A 20,904-nucleotide genomic window follows, 5' to 3' on the forward strand; every position below is an offset into this window, starting at 1 on the left:
GACTTTAAATGTGAATAGGAAAATGAGATGTAAAGTTCATCCGTGTCTGCAATTCTGCCTACAAAAGCCTGAACAATTTTCATTCAGCTCACCTTATATGTACTAAACTGAGAAATACCCAACAGACTGATGAATGCATGACTTAGTAAAAACCAAATTAAGGGAGGTTGCTCACATAGAGAAGAGTAACACAGACACTTTATGAAAAAATGAAGGATGGTTAAAATAATAATAAATATATAATTAATAACATACAGTATTATATATAATAAATAATGAATACATGTAAAATAATAAATACAACACAGGTGTCTCAATACACCTTTTTAAAACTTTGCATTCAGTAAAAAAAAAAATAATAACATTTTCTGTTGGTGTGCAGTTCTGAGTTTTAGCACATGTGTAGATTTGTGAAACTACCACAATAATCAGGGTACAGAACAATTCTATCACTGGACAAAAGATTCCTTCATGCTGCCCTTTTGTAGTTAAATTCTGCCTCTACTCCTGACCCCTAGCAACCACTAATCTATTCTCTGTCTCTCTAGTTCTGGAGGTTTTTTTTTCTGGGGGGGTGGGGGGGAATGGGATTCTGTTCCTATTTTATTTATTATAGTTTATTTTGATTTTATTTTTCCTCTCCACCCCAAGGGCACTCCTAATATGTTTAAGTGTATTCTTAGATATGTACATATCCTTGAAAGTTACATAGTATAATTGTGCATATGTGACTTTTTTAGTTTATTTTTTAAGGGTACAATTCAGTGGGTTTTAATATATTCACAAAATTGTGTGGCTATCATCAACATATAATTCTTGAATATTTTCATCATCCCCCCAAAAGAAACTGTACCCCTTAAAAGTCACTCCCCATTCTTCCTTCTACCCAGCCCCTGACATCCAATAATCTACTTTCATCTCTATGCACTGGTCTATTTTGAACATTTCCTTTAAATGGAATCATATAATATGTGTCTGGCTTCTTTCACTCAGCAGGATGTTTTCTAAATTCATCCATGTTGTAGCATGTACTCATTAATACTTCATTCTTTGTATGGACGAATAGGATTCCACTATATGAATATATCACATTTTTTTATCCATTCATCTGTTAATGGGCATTGGGATGTTTCTACTTTTTGGTTATTATGAATAATGCTGCTATGAACATTCATGTGCAAGTTTTTGTGTGAACATGTTTTCATTTCTCTTGGGCAAATACCTAGGAATGGAATTTCTGGGTCATAAGGTAACTTTATATTTAACTTTTTGAGAAGTTACCAAACTGTCTTCCAAAGTGACTGCACCATTTTACATTTTCCCCAATACTATGTGAGAGTTGCAATCTGTCCTTATCCTCTTCAACACTTGTTTATTGTCCATCATTTTTATTAAAGCCATCTTAGTGGGATGAAATGTTTGTGGTTTCAGTTGGCATTTCCCTAGTAAGCAATGATGTTAGCCAACTTTTCATGTGCTTATTGGCCATCCATATTTCTTCTCTGGTGAAGTATCTATTCATATCCTTCACTCCCTTTTAATTGGTTTACCTGCCTTTTTATTGATGCATTGTAGGAGTTCTTTATGTGTTCTGGGTACAACACATAATCTGACATATGATTTGCAAATATTTTCTCCCACAGCAAATATTCTGTAGGTTTTCTTTTCACTTTCTTGATGGTGTCCTTTGAAGCATGAAAGTTTTAAATTTTGATGAAATTAAATTTTTCAAATTTTTCTTTTATGGATTGCACTGTTGGTATCATATCTAAGAATTATTCACGTAACCCCTAATCAGAAAGTTTTTCCATGTGTTTTCTTCTAAACTTTTTCTAGTTTATAGTATATTTTTATATCTCTGATCCATTTTTAGTTCATTTTTATCTAAGGGGTGAGGTTTAGGTTGACATTTTTAGTCTTTTGCAAATTGATGTCCAATTGTTTCAACACCATTTGTTGAAAAGATTATCCTTACTCCACTGAATTACTTTTTCGCTTTTGTCAAAAATCAGTTGGTCATATTTGTGTGAGTCTATCTGGACTCTGTTATGTTCATTGATTTAAATATTTATCTTCATATCAATACCATACTGTTGATTACTGTAACTTATATTAAGTCTCAAAATCAAGCAGTTAAGTCTTTCAGGATTGTTTTGGTCTTTCTGTGTACTTTTCATTTCCATATATATTCTAGAGTCAATTTGTCAATTTCTACAAAAAGTCTCCTGAGATTTTGATTGGGACTTCATTGAATCTGTAGATCAATTTGGGGATAATGACATCTTAACAGTATGAGTTTTCCAACTCATGATATTGGTCTGTCTCTCTATTTATTTAGCACTTCTTTAATTTCTTTCAGTAATGTTTTGTAGTTTCAACATAGAGATGATATATACTGTTGCTAAAGTTTCTCCTAAATAGTTTTATGCTTTTGTGATGCTACTGTAAATGCCATCTTTTAAATATCATTTTCTATTTCTGTACTGCTAGTATATAAGAAGACAATCTCTGTAATATTGACCTTTTATCTGTCAAGCTTACTAAATAAACTTACTAGTTTTAGTAAGTTTTATTATTTTTGGTAGAGTACTTGGGATTTTCTACCTATAGAATCATGTCATCTGTGAATAAAGACCATTCACTTTTTCTTGTCCAATCTGTGTAACTTTACTTTCTTTTCTTGCCTTATTCTATTGACTAGGACCTCTAGTACAGTGTTGAGTTGGAGTAATAAGAATAGACGTCCTTTCGTCATTCCCAATTTTAGCCTTTGACCATTAAGTATAATTTTAGTGGTATGTTTCCTGTTGATGTGTTTTCTGCTGATGAACATTGTTTTTAATTCTTTCTTTCCAATCATAAAATAGTTTAGCATAAATATTTGCATACATTTGAAATAATTTAGACTTGGAACTAACGTCCCACCATGACCATGTCAGGTCACTCTTAACAGAGAACTGGTGCCCCACATGTACTATCAAGCCCGTAAGGTGGCAAGCAATTGCCTGCTGAGGTTCAGAAACAGTTGCCTCAAAGAGCTAGTGAATACCAGGTATTTCAAAGGAACAAATAAGGAGAGGCTTGGAACTAATGTTACTGAATCCCTACTCTCTGTCAGACCCTGTGTGAGGCCTCTTTTGTGAGTCAGCTCCAGTTCTGCTCTTCTTATCTACAGAGTCAGAACTTTTAAATACAGAAGGTCCCTGACTTAACAATGGTTCAACTTACAATTTTTCAACTTTACGATGGTGCAAAAGCAAAACACACTCAGTAGAAACTGTACTTTGAATTTTGATCTTTTCCCAGGCTAGTGATGTGTAGTATGATACTCTGTCATGGTGCTGGGCAGTGGCAGCCACAGCTCCCAGCCAGCCACTCAATCACAAGGGTAAATTACTGGTACAACCTCCCTGCACCCACACAACCATTCTGTTTTTCACTTTCATACAGTATTCAATAAGTTACATGAGATGTTCAACACTTTATTATAAAATAGACTTTGTGTTAGATGATTTTGTCCAACCATAGGCTAATGTAAGTGTTCTGATGATGTTTAAGGTAGACTAGGCTAAGCTACGATATTTGGTAGGTTAGGGGTATTAAATACATTTCGATTTAGGATTTTTTCAACTTACAATGTGTTTATCAAGACGTAAGCCCCATTATAAGTGGAGGAAGATCTGTCATTCTATTCCTCCATCTTCAGCAGGGGAGAGTGAAGTGCCCTAAGGCAACCAAAGCTTTTCTAGTCACACTGTGCAGGATGGAATACCAGGCTACCTCTCACTGTTGCTGCAATGACACAAATACAATACTGAAGACTGATCATCCAAGCAAGGAAGAAACAAATGATTTCTTCTCTTTCTGTGATTTTTGACCTGAAAAAAGTTTCATTTGTTATAACTTATGTATAGCTTCCTTATATACAGTTTACTTATGTATTACTTACGCATAAATATTTATATAGCACTTATATGCTTAAGTACGTATATACTTAAATATAGTTATTACCTGTATATAGTTCTTATATATGGCTTACACATAAAGTCTATTCAGAAGAATCTCCCAAAACTAAATACTAGATGTTATATTTCCATTGTATTTCCCAAGGATGCACTTGGAAAACTTAGCTACATACATTTCCTTTTTAAGACAGGAAAAAAAAAGCTCCCACGATCTTTCTGCCCAACCTAATCACTTTCAGATGAGGAACTGGGAGTCAGGGAGTTTAATTGGCCTGCCCAGGCTGCTGCACAGCTAGTTGGTGACAAACTCCAGACTGAATCTGAGTATTCTAAAGACTTACATGACTATTATTTTCACCAGGACTAGCATAAGTACTAAATCCATTTGTAATAATTAACCAGTCTACTGTGGTTTTTCATTGACCCAACTCAAGTTTCTTGGTTCCAAATATGTTGACACCTAATCTGGTTACTCTAATTATTATTAAATTATTTTTTAGGCACACCCTTCTTCCCTTAAATGGATACAAGATGAAGAAGTTTCTGTGACAAATTCTCTGGAGAAAATGGAAAGGTATTCATGTAGAACAATAGATGTTTTGGGCAAGTTGTTGTGGCTTTTGAACATATAGGATACACAGAATAGGATCCAATTATCCTTTCTCTGTACATAACCATTTATTTAGACTTGATGATGGAGCCATAGAAAAATCGGTACTCTAACAAGATTTTCTCATTCAGAATTTTTACAGTTTAACTCTCAATATTCAATACTTTTAGAAGAGGTCACAACGTCCAATCTTTATGTATAATTCAGTCTGTTAGGGGAAAAATAGAAGAAATCATACTTTTTTCATTTAAGAGAGACATTTGGGGGATCAAAAATCATAATAAAGAAAAAAGGACTCCCACAAAGAAATAGAAATTAAGAAGCCCACCCAGCAGTTCCTGTTCATACTGTTGTTAACAGGGAGTTTACTGCCACCAAGTGGTTTGCTAAGTCCACTTCTGTAACTGGTGTTTCTTAAATTCTCCCCAAATATCAATACTTTTTAAAGTATTTACTTTAAAATACTTTCATTTTAAAGTATTTGCTTTAAATGAAAATATCATGAAACCTCAGACAGAGAAAGCTGAAAAATTTTCCTAAATTGACAAATGAGCAAGTCCTTAATTGCCAAAAGAAACTGTGATGAATCTATTTGCTTTTGCTAAACTTCTGTCATTGAAACAGCCAGGAAACTGAGGTGATGCCACAGCTTTTATTCAACACAGGCGAGGGCCGTGTCACTGCTGATAACCACAGGGGAAATTCCCTGCAAGATGACAGATGCGTAATGAGAAAATCTGCATCCTTTGAATAAGATCTAATTTCTAGTAAATGTTGCTCTTACAAAACATATGATGAAGTCAGTACTGGTCCGATGCCTGTGCCCTGAACCCTCCAATTTTTGGAGATTCCTGGGGAATATTTACAGAGTGGGGCTCACAAAATAGTAGGAGATTTTGTTCATGTCGTATTGCCTATTTGGATACCACAGGCACTAGCTCAAAAGTACACATTCAGAACAGAGCTCCTATGAAAGAAAACTGCCTCTTTCCATCGCCACACCCAGTGTCAACAAATAGCTGACTTTAAGGCCCAGTACCGAAGTGGGTGTGCATTTTGTAGAGAAAATGCTAAAGGAGAATATTTCAGTAAGACATAACTCCAGCCTCCTCATGTCACCTTGGCAACCCGAGGTATCTCGCTTGCGCAAGTCAGCCAACCACTGTGATCTTTGGCCTTGGCTCACATTGTCCTAGGGAGGCTTCTTTAATCTCTTCTTTAGCTGTTAGCATCTTGTTCAAGTTAGCCTGATATCAAGCTAATTGATGGGGCAAATCTCACGTGCTTACCAAGGCAGTTTTTCTCAATATGACATAAGACCACCCACCTCAAAATCACCAGGGGTGCTTGCTTATTAAGAATGCTGATGCTAAGGCCCCACCCCAGGCCTAGTGAAACTCTTTGGGATTCTGCATTTTCGAAAGTAATCCAAGGTCATAGAGCAGTGGTTCCCAAAGTTTACTACACAATAGGATAATCTAGGGATTGCTTTAAAAATATTGATGCCTGGCCTCTACCCCCAGATACTCTGATTAACTGGCATGAGGGTGACCTGGTCATGAGGATTTTTTTAAAGCTCTCCAGGTGATTCTAATATGTAAGAAAATTTGGGGACCTGTCATAGAGGATGCTAGATCATCATCTGATGACTATTTAACAGATAAGGAAATAGAGAAGATGCCAAAAGGTAGTAATATTGCCTAATCCTGGAGCTATTTTTACCCTAAACTGCTTTTGTCATTCAACCACGAACCCATAATATTTTCATCAGTGTCAGACAGAAGTTTTGAGACTTCTAGTGTGTTGCCCTCAGTCTCACATGACTTCCAAAAAAGACCCAGGACATTCTTCTCTGTGACTCGCATGGGCTAAAGCGGACCTGGGCCTCATTGAACAGGGTGTGAACTGAGGTGATATTTACTTGTACAGCTTTTCACCCATTTTGATTAGCTAAATCAATTCAGGGTTTGCTCATTAAATAGAAAAACTACCTGTGGACTTGTTAACCTATATCACATGATTGTCGGCTCAGAGAAGAATGTTATTTTACTAATATTTCCTCTTTCGAATTAGCCTGTCAACTCAGCCAAAGTGTTTACCAGAATTACCCTATATATATGGGATTTAGATCCATAACTGGCTTCTGGTTTCCCCAAATTACTTATTACACAGTCAAAATAAATACACTGTGGTGTTTTAACAGTGCCTCATGCCATCCCAGGGGTGATCTGTATTGTCAGAGTAGGCAGGCTGTTTGTATTGTTAAGAAATTGCATAATACTTATCTGAAATCTCCTTCACACCTTCCCCCTTTTAACATTCAACTCTGGAAAAACTACTTTTCCAGGAAGCTTACCTAGTCTCCCTAAAGTGGAGGTTTCAAATGGATCCTGTTATTTCTTCTCTAAATATTCACCTTTAGTATTCACTCTACAAAATGCACACCCACTCCTGTCCTGGGCGCTAATGTCAGCTGAGTGGACCCTCACCTTGGCACCTGTCTTTGATTGAGGCCTCAGGGGTAATGACTCTGTTACTGGTGTCATTTTACAATTAGTATAGTGTAGCACTATTATTATGAATGTTTAATGGTGATTATTATATTAAAAATCTACTGTGGTATCAGACATGAGGAAAACTCATTCTGTTGTCTAACCTAAATTTTTTGTAGAACAGTTTGAACTAAGGAAGAATATTACCTTTTCGGGTTCTCAAAACACATTATACTCTCCTTAAATTTGGAAAATAATTAAATAAAAGAAGAGACAAGTAATTTTAAATGGCGATTTTTTTTAATTAAATGAGGTAATAATAGTCAAACAAAAATAGTGCTTTCTATATGCCCAGCACTTATCTAATCACTAAAAATCATTTAATTCTCACAATAGCTATTATATTATTATAGTAGGGTCAGACTAATAAAATCCATACTCTGCCCTCAAGGCACTGATCACAGTCAAGTGCATAAAAAGGTAAGAGTGGCTGGAGGGAGGGAGAGCTGAGGGGAGCTTGGTGGTGGGACTGACTAGAGTCACAGCTGCAATTTCAAACCCTGCAAACAGTCCTGTACTTGCTAAGTCAGCGCATGCAGTGGATAAGAGCACGGAATTGCAACCAGACACACCAGGATCCAACCCCTACCTGATGACTGAGGAGCTGGGTGACCATGGGCAGATTCTATGGCACCCCCAAGCCCTGGTTTTTTTCTTTGTTTTTGCTTTTTATTGTTAAAAAGCAAAGCTAAAGACATTGTATTCATTTCCTAGGGCTGCCATAACAAAATACCATAAACTGGGTGGCTTACATAACCGAAATTTACGTTTTCACAGTTCAGGAGGCTAGAAGTCCAAGATCGCGGTATTTTCTGAGTTGGTTTCTTCTGAGGCCTCTCTCCTTGCAGAGGCCACCTTTTCATTGTGTCCTCATGTGGTCTTTCCTCTGTGGATGTGCATCCCTGTATCTCCCTATGTGTCCAATTTCCTTTTATTATAAAGACACCAGTCAAGTTGGATTAAGGGTCACCCACTTGGGTAGCTCTCACTTTAACTTAATTACCTCTGTAAAGGTCCTAGCTCCAAATATAGTAACATTCTGAGGTATTGGGAGGAAGGGCTACAACATACTGATATGGGGGAACACAATTCAGCCCATAAAAGCTTGTTTTATAATATTTAATGAGAATTAAAAGAAATAATGCAAGTAAGTCACTTAGCAAGGTACCTGGCAATAAATAAGGAAATTTCTTTGGATGATGGAAATGTTCTATATCTTCATTTTAGTGGTGTTACACTGGTCAAAACACATTGAATTGCACAGACATAGAAAACAAACTTATGGGTACCAAAGAGGAAACGGGGTGGGGGAAGGATAAATTAGGAGTTTGGGATTAGCAGGTAAAAACTACTATATATAAAATAGATAAACAAAAAGGTCCTACTGTATAGCACAGGGAATGATATTCAATATCCTGTAATAAACCATAATGGGAAAGAATATGAAAAAGAATATCTATGGATATATGTATAACTGAATCATTTTGCTCTACACCAGAAACTAACACAAAATTGTAAGTCAACTATACTTCAATTTAAAAAAAGAAAAAGAAAAACACATTGAAATGTGCACTTAAAATGTACATTTGATTGTGTTTATATAATACCTCAATAAAGCTGATTTTAAAATATTAAATTGGGTTTCTCAGGTGGTGCAGTGGTTGAGAATCCACCTGCCAGTGCAGGGTTCGAGCCCTGGTTCGGGAAGATCCCACATACCATGGAGCAACTAAGCCCATGTGGCACAACTACTGAAGCCCACAAGTCTAGAGCCCATGCTCCGCAAAAAGAAAAGCCACTGCAATGAGAAGCCGGCACACAGCAAGGAAGAGTAGCCCCCGCTCGACACAATAGAGAAAACCCGCGCACAGCAACGAAGACCCAATGCAGCCAAAAATAAATAAATAAATTTATTAAAAAATAATAATAAATAAAATATTAAATTACTGCTTATCAACTTCACCTCAATGACTTCATTAAAATTTTAAACATTGTTCAAGGTATAATAAGCCTTAATCCTTGATAACTAATTATCCCCAAAAAATTCCCAAGCAGAAGTAGAATTATCCTAGAGTGTGGAAATAAGTCTTATGCCTGAAGGCTGAATCTTTTAGTACTCCCATATAAAAGTAAATTACCCAGAGAGGTGTTTTTCCTGGGAGTGTGTCATCCCCTCAAGGGATTTTCAGAACGGTTTTTAGAACTAGTTTCCCATAAAGGAGCAGAATTCCCAGCATGTAAATCTGATGTAGATGGAAGGCCCCAAGTATTTAAATTCTTACTCTACAAGAGTTGCTATAGTCTTAAGAAGTTCCATTTGAAATGAAAATGAAAAATATTGAAAAAAAATTTCCTCTGAAGATTTTGAATAGCATCCAAGTTAAATTATAGAGACAACAACATGTCCTGAGAGACTTAATTTTCAGCATTGGTTTCCTAAGTCTACATCCGCCTTTGGGACATTGGGAGAATTTCCAAGTTCATGTTGATGAAGAGTTATGAAACCTCAGAGGGGGAGTTCTGCTAACCATAAAAGAGTAGTAAAATTAGCATGATTTTTTAAACTCTTCCTTTAAAAAATATGTTCCCACTAAGAATTGCTTCAGGATATAACTTTTTATGGAAACACAACTACTCTGTATAAATATAATGGACTTCATCATATGTATAAATACAATGGACTTCATCAGTGAAAGGTGTTTGTTGTCTGAATAAATATGTTATTTGACTAAATGAATGACTCAACAAGAAAGCATCATTAAGAGAAGTACAGATGCAATTTTATTATAAACATGCAACTTTAAACGAGGAATTGGCTGAATTGCCGTAAGCTGGAAGTAGCGTGGACTGCCGTGTCCCATGGGAAATCACTAAGACCTGTACCTCCCTCAGTACCTGGCAAATAACAGACAATAGCAAATACTTGCAAAACAGAATCATTAAATATAAGATCTGTGTGGGAAATTTTTTTTTTTCATGTCTGTGATAGGAAACTGCCTTCCAGGTTAAATCGCCTTGTAATAAGCTGCTCTAGCACTAAAGAACTAAAATTTATGGAGTCAAAATTAGTTTTCCCTCTGCAGAACTTCATCCTGCAGACTGGAGCCAGAGGGGTTCTGTAGCAGGAGCTTGTCTCCGCTGGGTTGATGATTCCTGGGGCAGCTCTGCTGAGGTCTCAGTGCACAGATAGAGTTTCTTGTTAAAATGCAGGATCTGACTCAGTAGGTCTGGGTGGGGCCCGGGACTCAGCACATCTAACAAGCTCCCAGGTGATGCTGTTATCAAACACAAGTTCGTATGCCTGACGCACAGTGAAGCCAAACAACATGAAACATCGGAGTTTGGAGCAGAGAAAGGTTTGTTGCAGGGCTAAGCAAGGAGGACAAGTGGCTCGTGCCCCAAAAAATCCGAACTCCTTGAAGGGTTTCACCAAAGCATTTTTAAAGGCAAGGTGAGGGAAGGGCATCCCAGGGTATGTGATCCGCTCGTGCATGATCTTCTGATTGGTTGACGGTGAGGTAACAGGGCTGTGTCACAGAGGTTCACATTATCAATCCCTAGGCTCCAGTCTGGAGGTTCTGTGCTCATGGTCATCAAATAGTTAAGTTCTCTCATTTGGTGGTGGTTTTAAGCATCTATAAAACAACTCAGGAAATGTGCATGAGATACTATTATCTAAGTACTTCCGAGAGGAGCTAAAGCATGGGATATTAAGGGGGGGGGGGTCTGTCCCGGGAAGGCCCCATAGGGTCCTGCTTTGTTACAGTGCTGAGATGGGGTCCATGGGCCACACTGAGGTAGCAAAGTCATAGAAGAAAACGGGATTCCTGAATAGCTGGGCAGAGTGAACAGCTATGGGATGAAGGGAGGCACTGAACCTGGAGTCTGAAGGCTGGTTACATGACCCCAGAAGAATCACAGCTTCTCCGTATCCCAACTGTCTCATGGGAAGAGGACATCATAATAGTAATAGGATGATAATACCCACCTCATGGGATTCTTGTGAGAACTGATGGGTAGCTTACTATAAACATGGGGGAGCACTCCGTACACAGCCAGTGCACAGTAAATGCTTACTGACTGGATGGTAAACACAGGTTGTTTGCCATCTGTGGTTCTGAAGGCTCCACTTCTCACCCACCCTGTGTGCCCAGGACAGTTCCCAGCACCAAGCAGGTGCGCAGGCAGCGCTTGATCAGCTCAGGTAGTAGCAGAGCGACCAACCCCTGAAAGGACATTACTACCTGGACGATGGCTCCCTGTGGCACCCACAGGAGAGCTTCTTCACTGAGAAAGCAGTAACTTTGAGGTCTTGGCTAACTTCCAGGCCCCTCTGAGCCAACAGTGGGAGACAGAACCAGATTGTTCCAGTAAAAAATATGGTGCTAGAAGAGCTGATCTTCCACATTCTTCAACATAATTCGTGTATAAAATTGCCTGCCTTTGATACATTCCTTTTTTAGATTCCATATATATGTGATGTCAGACAGTATTTATCTTTCTCTGTCTGGTTTATTTCACTTCACATAATGCCCTCAAGGTCCACCCCTGTTGTCACAAATGGCAGGATGACCTTCCTTTTCATGGCTGAATAATATCCCATTGTGTGTGGGTGTGTATTATATATATATATGTGTATATATATATATATATATATATATATATATACACATAGTGTACCTATTGTGCCACGTCTTCTTTAACCATTCATCTATTGATGGACACTAAGGTTGTTTCCATAGTTTGCCTATTGTGAATAATGCTGCAATAAACATGGGAATACAGATATCTCTTCAAGATCCTGATTTCATTTCTGGATGTATACCCAGAAGCAGGATTGCTAGATCATATGGTAGCTCTTGCAAACAGACATTTTAATGAGTTTTTCCACGGCTGTGATGAGTGAATTTAATGCAAGTTTAAATAAACAGTTAAACTAAAATAATTTTGGCCATGCTGAAGTAGGAGATAGATGGGCCCCTGGGCCAGACAGCTAGTGTTTGTCAAATGGAGCAAAGCTGAAGTTTTGTCCTCAGCCAGACAAAAACGATGCCTGTTTCCCTTCCTCCACTGATATGGAAGGAATAAACTAGCAGTGGGGAATTTGTTGCAGCAAAAATAGAAATGAGACTTTTCTGATAAACAAGGAAAAGAAGGAAACAATGAACAGGCTGGGGAAACAACATAAACAGGCCTAAAAGAGTTAAGCAATCTTGGTTATACTTTAGCTGTTACTACTAACAAACACTTGTAACTAGACTTGTCCTTCACAAAGCTGATTAGTCTCTAACTCCTTATAAATTACCCTTTGCACCTGGCATTTCTTCTCCCCCTACACTCCCTTGTAGCACTCTTCATTTCAGAAAGAATGTCACGGCGATATATTCAGGGACACCAGACCGGGTTGCTGCGCTGCCTGATGCCAGCTCTGGCCATGAATTTGCAAAAGAAAAGAAATGCAAGACTTTAATTACTTTGAGCCTTATCACCTACCCCAGACCACGAGCCCTGGGCTATATAACCTTTCCCTATTCGCCAGGGAAGTGGGGCACAGTTCTTGAGGTGCTAGCCTACTGTGTTCCCCTCTTGCCTGGCAAAAGGAGTAAAGCTACTCTTTTCTATTTCTTCCAAACTCCGTCTCCGTATTTCTCTTCATCATCATCGGTGGACAGGGAGCCAAGATTTGGCAACAATGCCTTATGATATATACTGTCAGCCCTCAACCATCCATTGTGTATTGAAGCAGAAACAGGTTTTCTAAGGAAAACATGGTCCCTAGTCATGCATATTCCTTAGCCCACCTGGCCCCAGCTCCCTAATTGTCACAAGAGGATCCTCACCTGCCTCACCAGGCTGGTTGTCACGCAGGTGGAACTCCCAATACCTTGCAATCAAGCACAGACCCCTACACGTACTCACCAGCTCTATGATCTGGAATGCTCTGCTGCTTCATTCTCACACAAGGTCAGTCTTAAGTAATAAAGGATATGAAGAATATGTCATCCAGCATTGCTGCCCATGTTCTCAGCCTGACTCTTTTCTCATGATAGATCACTAGCGAGCTGCATATAGGCACCTCTCTGCTTTGGTCCTACACAGAACTGCTTTACTGGACTCTACCTTGTTTGGATTGTTACGCTTTCCGGCTTGTCTCCCAGCTAAGACTCTGTCTCTTTAAGAAAAGGGCCAGGTTTTCTTTGGCTACCCGGTCCTGCCCTGGCATAGCGCAGCACATTGTACAAACCAGGTGCTCAATACAGCATCTCAATAACTCACTTTGCGTTTCAGTTCCCTGTGGTGTGATATAAAAGAGCACTTGACTGTGAACTGGGCAGACCCTGGTTCTAAACCTTGCCCTCTAACAACCAGCAGTACAGGCTTGGGCTCTGTCCTCTCCTGGGTCTGTCTCCAAATCTAAAAAATGAACATTATGCTAAATGATTTACAACGTCTCTTTTAGCTTAATATTTTTGAGTATCTCCAACATCAACTAACCAATCAATACTTTAATCATTTAAATCTCTGTTGTAATTAGTATTATAATTTCTCTACAAATAACAATGTTAATTTTTGAAAAAAAGTTTTTCTTAATAATTCCATGAAGTTCTAATTGTATTTGTTTTATAGAGGACAGGGGTGAATGTTAGCCTTGAAAATGATCAGTGATTTAAAAATAATAAGCTGCAACTTCATGAAAAGTTACTATTTGAAAATGACTGAGATGTGGAAATTGATCATCTTGAAATTGATTTTAGTCTAGTTCTGCTGTGTTTCTACATTCATTCTTCCTCTTGACAATTTTTTATTGCTAGAGGAACTTCAAAATGGATGAAAAAATGCGTTTTTACCTCATTTATTTTTAAGAAATGGCAACTAGCAATCAATATTCAGATAAGTTTCATCTAAATAAAACACAAGGGGCGGAGGGGAAGATGGCGGAAGAGTAAGACGCGGAGATCACCTTCCTCCCCACAGATACACCAGAAATACAGCTACACGTGGAGCAACTCCTACAGAACACCTACTGAATGCTGGCAGAAGACCTCAGACCTCCCAAAAGGCAAGAAACTCCCCACATACCTGGGTAGGGCAAAAGAAAAAACAGAGACAAAAGAATAGGGACGGGACCTGCACCAGTGGGAGGGAGCTGTGAAGGAGAAAAGGTTTCCACACACTAGGAAGCCCCTTCGCGGGCGGAGACTGCGGGAGGCGGAGTGGGGAGCTTCGGAGCCACGGAGGCGAGCACAGCAACAGGGGTGCGGGGGGCAAAGCGGGGAGATTCCCGCATAGAGGATCAGGGCCGACCGGCACTCACCAGCCCGAGAAGCTTGTCTGCTCACCTGCTGGGGCAGGTGGGGCTGGGAGCTGAGGCTCAGCCTTCGGTCAGAGCGCAGGGAGAGGACTGGGTGTTGGCTGCGTGAACACAGCCTGCAGGGGGTTAGTGCGCCACGGCTAGCCGGGAGGGAGTCCAGGAAGAGGTTTGGAGCTGCCGAAGAGGCAAGAGACTGTTTCTTCCCTCTTTGTTTCCTGGTGCGCGAGGAGAGGGGTTTAAGAGTGCTGCTTAAAGGACTCCAGAGACGGGCGCGAGCCGCGGCTAAAAGCGCGGACCCCAGAGACGGGCATGACACGCTAAAGCTGCTGCTGCCGCCACCAAGGGTCCTGTGTGTGAGCACAGGTCACCATCCACACCTCTCTTCCAGGAGCCTGTGCAGCCCACCACCGCCAGGGTCCCGGGATCCAGGGACAACTTCCCCGGGAGAACGCACAGCGGGCCTCAGGCTGGTGCAACGTCACGCCGGCCTCTGCCGCCACAGGCCCGCCCCGCACTCCACGCCCCTCCCTCCCCCCGGCCTGAGTGAGCCAGAGCCCCCGAATCAGCGGCTCCTTTAACCTCGTCCTGTCTGAGCGGAAAAACAGACACCCTCCGGGGACCTACATGTAGAGGCGGGGCCAAATCCAAAGCTGAGTACCTGGGAGCTGTGAGAACAAAGAAGAGAAAGAGAAATCTCTCCCAGCAGCCTCAGAAGCAGCGGATTAAAGCTCGACAATCAACTTGATGTACCTGCATCTGTGGAATACATGAATAGACAACGAATCATCCCAAATTGAGAAGGTGGACTTTGAGAGCAAGATTTATGATTTTTTCCCCTTTTCCTCTTTTTGTGAGTGTGTATGTATATGCTTCTGTGTGAGATTTTGTCTGTATAGCTTTGCTTCCACCATTTGTCCTAGGGTTCTAGCCATCCATTTGGTTTTTTTTTCTTAATAATTAATTTTAATTTTAATAACCTTATTTTACTTTTCCTTCTTTCTTTCTTTCTTTCCTTCCTTCCTTCCTTCCCTCCTTTAGAAAACGAATCATCCCAAATTGAGGAGGTGGACTTTGAGAGCAAGAGTTATGATTTTTTCCCCTTTTCCTCTTTTTGTGAGGGTGTATGTGTATGCTTCTGTGTGAGATTTTCTCTGTATAGCCTTGCTTCCACCATTTGTCCTAAGATTCTATCCGTCCTTTCTTTTTTTCTATATAATTACTTTTTTAATTTAATAACTTTATTATATTTTACTTTAATTTATTTTACTGTATCTTCTTTCTTTCTTTCTTTTTTCCTTCCTTCCCTCCTTCCTTCCTTCCTTCCCTCCCTCCTTTCTTTCTTTCCTTCTTTCCTTCTTTTCTTCTTTCTTTCTTTCTTTCTTTCTTCCTTCCTTCCTTCCTTCCCTCCTTTCTTTCTTTCCTTCTTTCTTTCTCCTACTTCTACTAATTCTTTCTCTCTACTTTTTCTCCTTTTTATTCTTAGCTGTGTGGATGAAAGGCTCTTGGTGCTGCAGCCAGGAGTCAGTGCTGTGCCTCTGAGGTGGGAGAGCCAACTTCAGGACACTGGTCCACAAGAGACCTCCCAGCTCCACATAATATCAAATGGCTAAAATCTCGCAGAGATCTCCATCTCAACACCAGCACCCAGCTTCACTAAACGACCAGCAAACTACAGTGCTGGACACCCTATGCCAAACAACTAGCAAAACAGGAACACAACCCCACCCATTAGCAGAGAGGCTGCCTAAAATCATAATAAGTCCACAGACACCCCAAAACACACCACCAGACGTGGACGTGCCCACCAGAGAGACAATATCCAGCCTCATCCACCAGAACACAGGCACTAGTCCCCTCCACCAGGAAGCCTACACAACCCACTGAACCAACCTTAGCCACTGGGGACAAACATCAAAAACAATGGGAACTACAAACCTGCAGCCTGCAAAAAGGAGACCCCAAACACAGTAAGGAAAGCAAAAAGAGAAGACAGAAAAATACACAGCAGATGAAGGAGCAAGATAAAATGCACCAGACCTAACAAATGAAGAGGAAATGGGCAGTCTACCTGAAAAAGAATTCAGAATAATGATAGTAAAGATGATCCAAAATCTTGGAAATAGAATAGACAAAATGCAAGAAACATTTAACAAGGACCTAGAAGAACTAAAGATGAAACAAACAATGATAAACAACACAATAAATGAAATGAAAAATACTCTAGATGGGATCAATAGCAGAAAAACTGAGGCAGAAGAATGGATAAGTGACCTGAAAGATAAAATAGTGGAAATAACTACTGCAGAGCAGAATAAAGAAAAAAGAATGAAAAGAATTGGGACAGTCTCAGAGACCTCTGGGACAATATTAAATGCACCAACATTCAAATTATAGGGGTTCCAGAAGAAGAAGAGAAAAAGAAAGGGACTGAGAATATATTTGAAGAGATTATAGTAGAAAACTTCCCTAATATGGGAAAGGAAATAGTTAATCAAGTCCAGGAAGCACAGAGAGTCCCATACAGGATAAATCCAAGGAGAAATACGCCAAGACACATATTAATCAAACTGTCAAAAATTAAATACAAAGAAAGCATATTAAAAGCAGCAAGGGAAAAACAACAAATAACACACAAGGGAATCCCCATAAGGTTAACAGCTAATCTTTCAGCAGAAACTATGCAAGCCAGAAGGGATTGGCAGGACATACTGAAAGTGATGAAGGAGAAAAACCTGCAACGAAGGTTACTCTACCCAGCAAGGATCTCATTCAGATTTGATGGAGAAATTAAAACCTTTACAGACAAGCAAAAGCTGAGAGAGTTCAGCACCACCAAACCAGCTTTACAACAAATGCTAAAGGAACTTCTCTAGGCAAGAAATACAAGAGAAGGAAAAGACCTGTAATAACGAACCCAAAACAATTTAGAAAATGGGAATAGGAACATACATATCGATAATTACCTTAAATGTAAATGGACTAAATGCTCCCACCAAAAGAAACAGATTGGCTGAATGGATACAAAAACAAGACCCATATATATGCTGTCTACAAGAGACCCACTTCAGACCTAGAGACACATACAGACTGAAAGTAAGGGGATGGAGAAAGATATTCCATGCAAATGGAAACCAAAAGAAAGCTAGAGTAGCAATTCTCATATCAGACAAAATAGACTTTAAAATAAAAACTATTAGAAGAGACAAAGAAGGACACTACATAATGATCAAGGGATCGATCCAAGAAGAAGATATAACAATTGTAAATATTTATGCACCCAACATAGGAGCACCTCAATACATAAGGCAAATACTAACAGCCGTAAAAGGGGAAATTGACAGTAACACATTCATAGTAGGAGACTTTAACACCCCACTTTCACCAATGGACAGATCATCCAAAATGAAAATAAGGAAACACAAGCTTTAAATGATACATTAAACAAGATGGACTTAATTGATATTTATAGGACACTCCATCCAAAAACAGCAGAATACACACTTTTCTCAAGTGCGCATGGAATATTCTCCAAGATAGATCATATCTTGGGTCACAAATCAAGCCTTGGTAAATTTAAGAAAACTGAAACTGTATCAAATATCTTTTCCGACCACAATGCCATGAGACTAGATATCAATTACAGGAAAAGATCTGTAAAAAAACAAACACATGGAGGCTAAACAATACACTACTTAATTACGAAGTGATCACTGAAGAAATCAAAGAGGAAATAAAAAAATACCTAGAAACAATTGACAATAGAAACACAACGACCCAAAACCTATGGGATGCAGCAAAAGCAGTTCTAAGAGGGAAGTTTATAGCAATACAAGCCCACCTTAAGAAACAGGAAACATCTCAAATAAACAACCTAACCTTGCACCTAAAGCAACTAGAGAAATAAGAACAAAAAAAACCCAAAATTAGCAGAAGGAAAGAAATCATAAAAATCAGATCAGAAATAAATGAAAAAGAAATGAAGGAAACAATAGCAAAGATCAATAAAACTAAAAGCTGGTTCTTTGAGAAGATAAACAAAATTGATAAACCATTAGCCAGACTCATCAAGAAAAAACGGGAGAAGACTCAAATCGATAGAATTAGAAATGAAAAAGGAGAAGTAACAACTGACACTGCAGAAATAAAAAAGATCATGAGAGATTACTACAAGCAACTCTATGCCAATAAAATGGACAATCTGTAAGAAATGGACAAATTCTTAGAAAGGTATAACCTGCCAAGACTGAATCAGTAAGAAATAGAAAATATGAACAGACCAATCACAAGCACTGAAATTGAAACTGTGATTAAAAATCTTCCAACAAACAAAAGCCCAGGACCTGATGGCTTCACAGGCGAATTCTATCACACATTTAGAGAAGAGCTAACACCTATCCTTCTCAAACTCCTGCAAAATAGGGCAGAGGGATGAACACTACCAAACTCCTTCTACGAGGCCACCATCACCTTGATACCAAAACCAGACAAGGATGTCACAAAGAAAGAAAACTACAGGCCAATATCACTGATGAACATACATGCAAAAATACTCAACAAAATCCTAGCAAACAGAATCCAACAGCACATTTAAAGGATCATACACCATGATCAAGTGGAGTTTATTCCAGGAATGCAAGGATTCTTCAATATACGCAAATCTATCGATGTGATAAACCATATTAACAAATTGAGGGAGAAAAACCATCTGATCATCTCAATAGATGCAGAGAAAGCTTTTGACAAAATTCAACACCTATTTATGATAAAAACCCTGCAGAAAATAGGCATAGAGGGAACTTTCCTCAACATAATAAAGGGCATATATGACAAACCCCCAGCCAACATCGTCCTCAATGGTGAAAAACTGAAACCATTTCCACTAAGATCAGGAACAAGACAAGGTTGCCCACTCTCACCACTCTTATTCAACATAGTTTTGAAAGTTTTAGCCACAACAATCAGAGAAGAAAAGGAAATAAAAGGAATCCAAATCGGAAAAGAAGAAGTAAAGCTGTCACTGTTTGCAGGTGACATGATGCTATAAATAGAGAATCCTAAAGATGCCACCAGAAAACTACTAAAGCTAATCAATGAATTTGGTAAAGTTGCAGCATACAAAATTAATGCACAGAAATCTCTTGCATTCCTATACACTAATGATGAAAAATCTGAAAGTGAAATCAAGAAAACACTCCCATTTACCATTGCAAGAAAAAGAATAAAATATCTAGGAATAAAACTACCTAAGGAGACAAAAGACCTGTATGCAGAAAATTATAAGACACTGATGAAAGAAATTAAAGATGATACAAATAGATGGAGAGATATACCATGTTCTTGGATTGGAAGAATCAACATTGTGAAAATGACTCTACTACCCAAAGCAATCTATAGGTTCAATGCAATCCCTATCAAACTACCACTGACATTTTTCACAGAACCAGGACAAAAAATTTCACAATTTGTATGGAAACACAAAAGACCCCGAATAGCCAAAGCAATCTGGAGAACGAAAAACGGAGCTGGAGGAATCAGGCTCCCTGACTTCAGACTTTACTACAAAGCTACAGTAATCAAGACAGTATGGTACTGGCACAAAAACAGAAATATAGATCCATGGAACAGGATAGAAAGCCCAGAGATAAACCCACGCACATATGGTCACCTTATCTTTGATAAAGGAGGCAGGAATGTACAGTGGAGAAAGGACAGCCTCTTCAATAAATGGTGCTGGGAAAACTGGACAGGTATATATAATAGTATGAGATTAGGTCACTCCCTAACAGGATACACAAAAATAAGCACACAATGGATTAAAGACCTAAATGTAAGGCCAGAAACTATCAAACTCTTAGAGGAAAACATAGACAGAACACTCTATGGCATAAATCACAGCAAGGTCCTTTTTGACCCACCTCCTAGAGAAATGGAAATAAAAACAAAAATAAACAAATGGGACTTAATGAAACTTCAAAGCTTTTGCACAGCAAAGGAAACCATAAACAAGACCAAAAGACAACCCTCAGAATGGGAGAAAATATTTGCAAATGAAGCAACTGACAAAGGATTAATTTCCAAAATTTACAAGCAGCTCATGCAGCTCAATAACAAAATAACAAGCAACCCAATCCAAAAATGGGCAGAAGACCTAAATAGACATTTCTCCAAAGAACTACCATATGACCCAGCAGTCCCACTACTGGGCATATACCCTGAGAAAACCAAAATTCAAAAAGAGTCATGTACCAAAATGATTGTTGCAGCTCTATTTACAATAGCCCGGATATGGAAACAACCTAAGTGCCCATCATTGGGTGAATGGATAAAGAAGATGTGGCACATATATACAATGGAATATTACTCAGCCATAAAAAGAAACAAAATTGAGCTGTTTGTAATGAGATGGATAGACCTAGAGTCTGTCATACAGAGTGAAGTAAGTCAGAAAGAGAAAGACAAATACCG

Source organism: Delphinus delphis, chromosome 11 (genome assembly GCF_949987515.2).
Source record: "Delphinus delphis chromosome 11, mDelDel1.2, whole genome shotgun sequence".
Taxonomy (NCBI): Eukaryota; Metazoa; Chordata; class Mammalia; order Artiodactyla; family Delphinidae; genus Delphinus; species Delphinus delphis.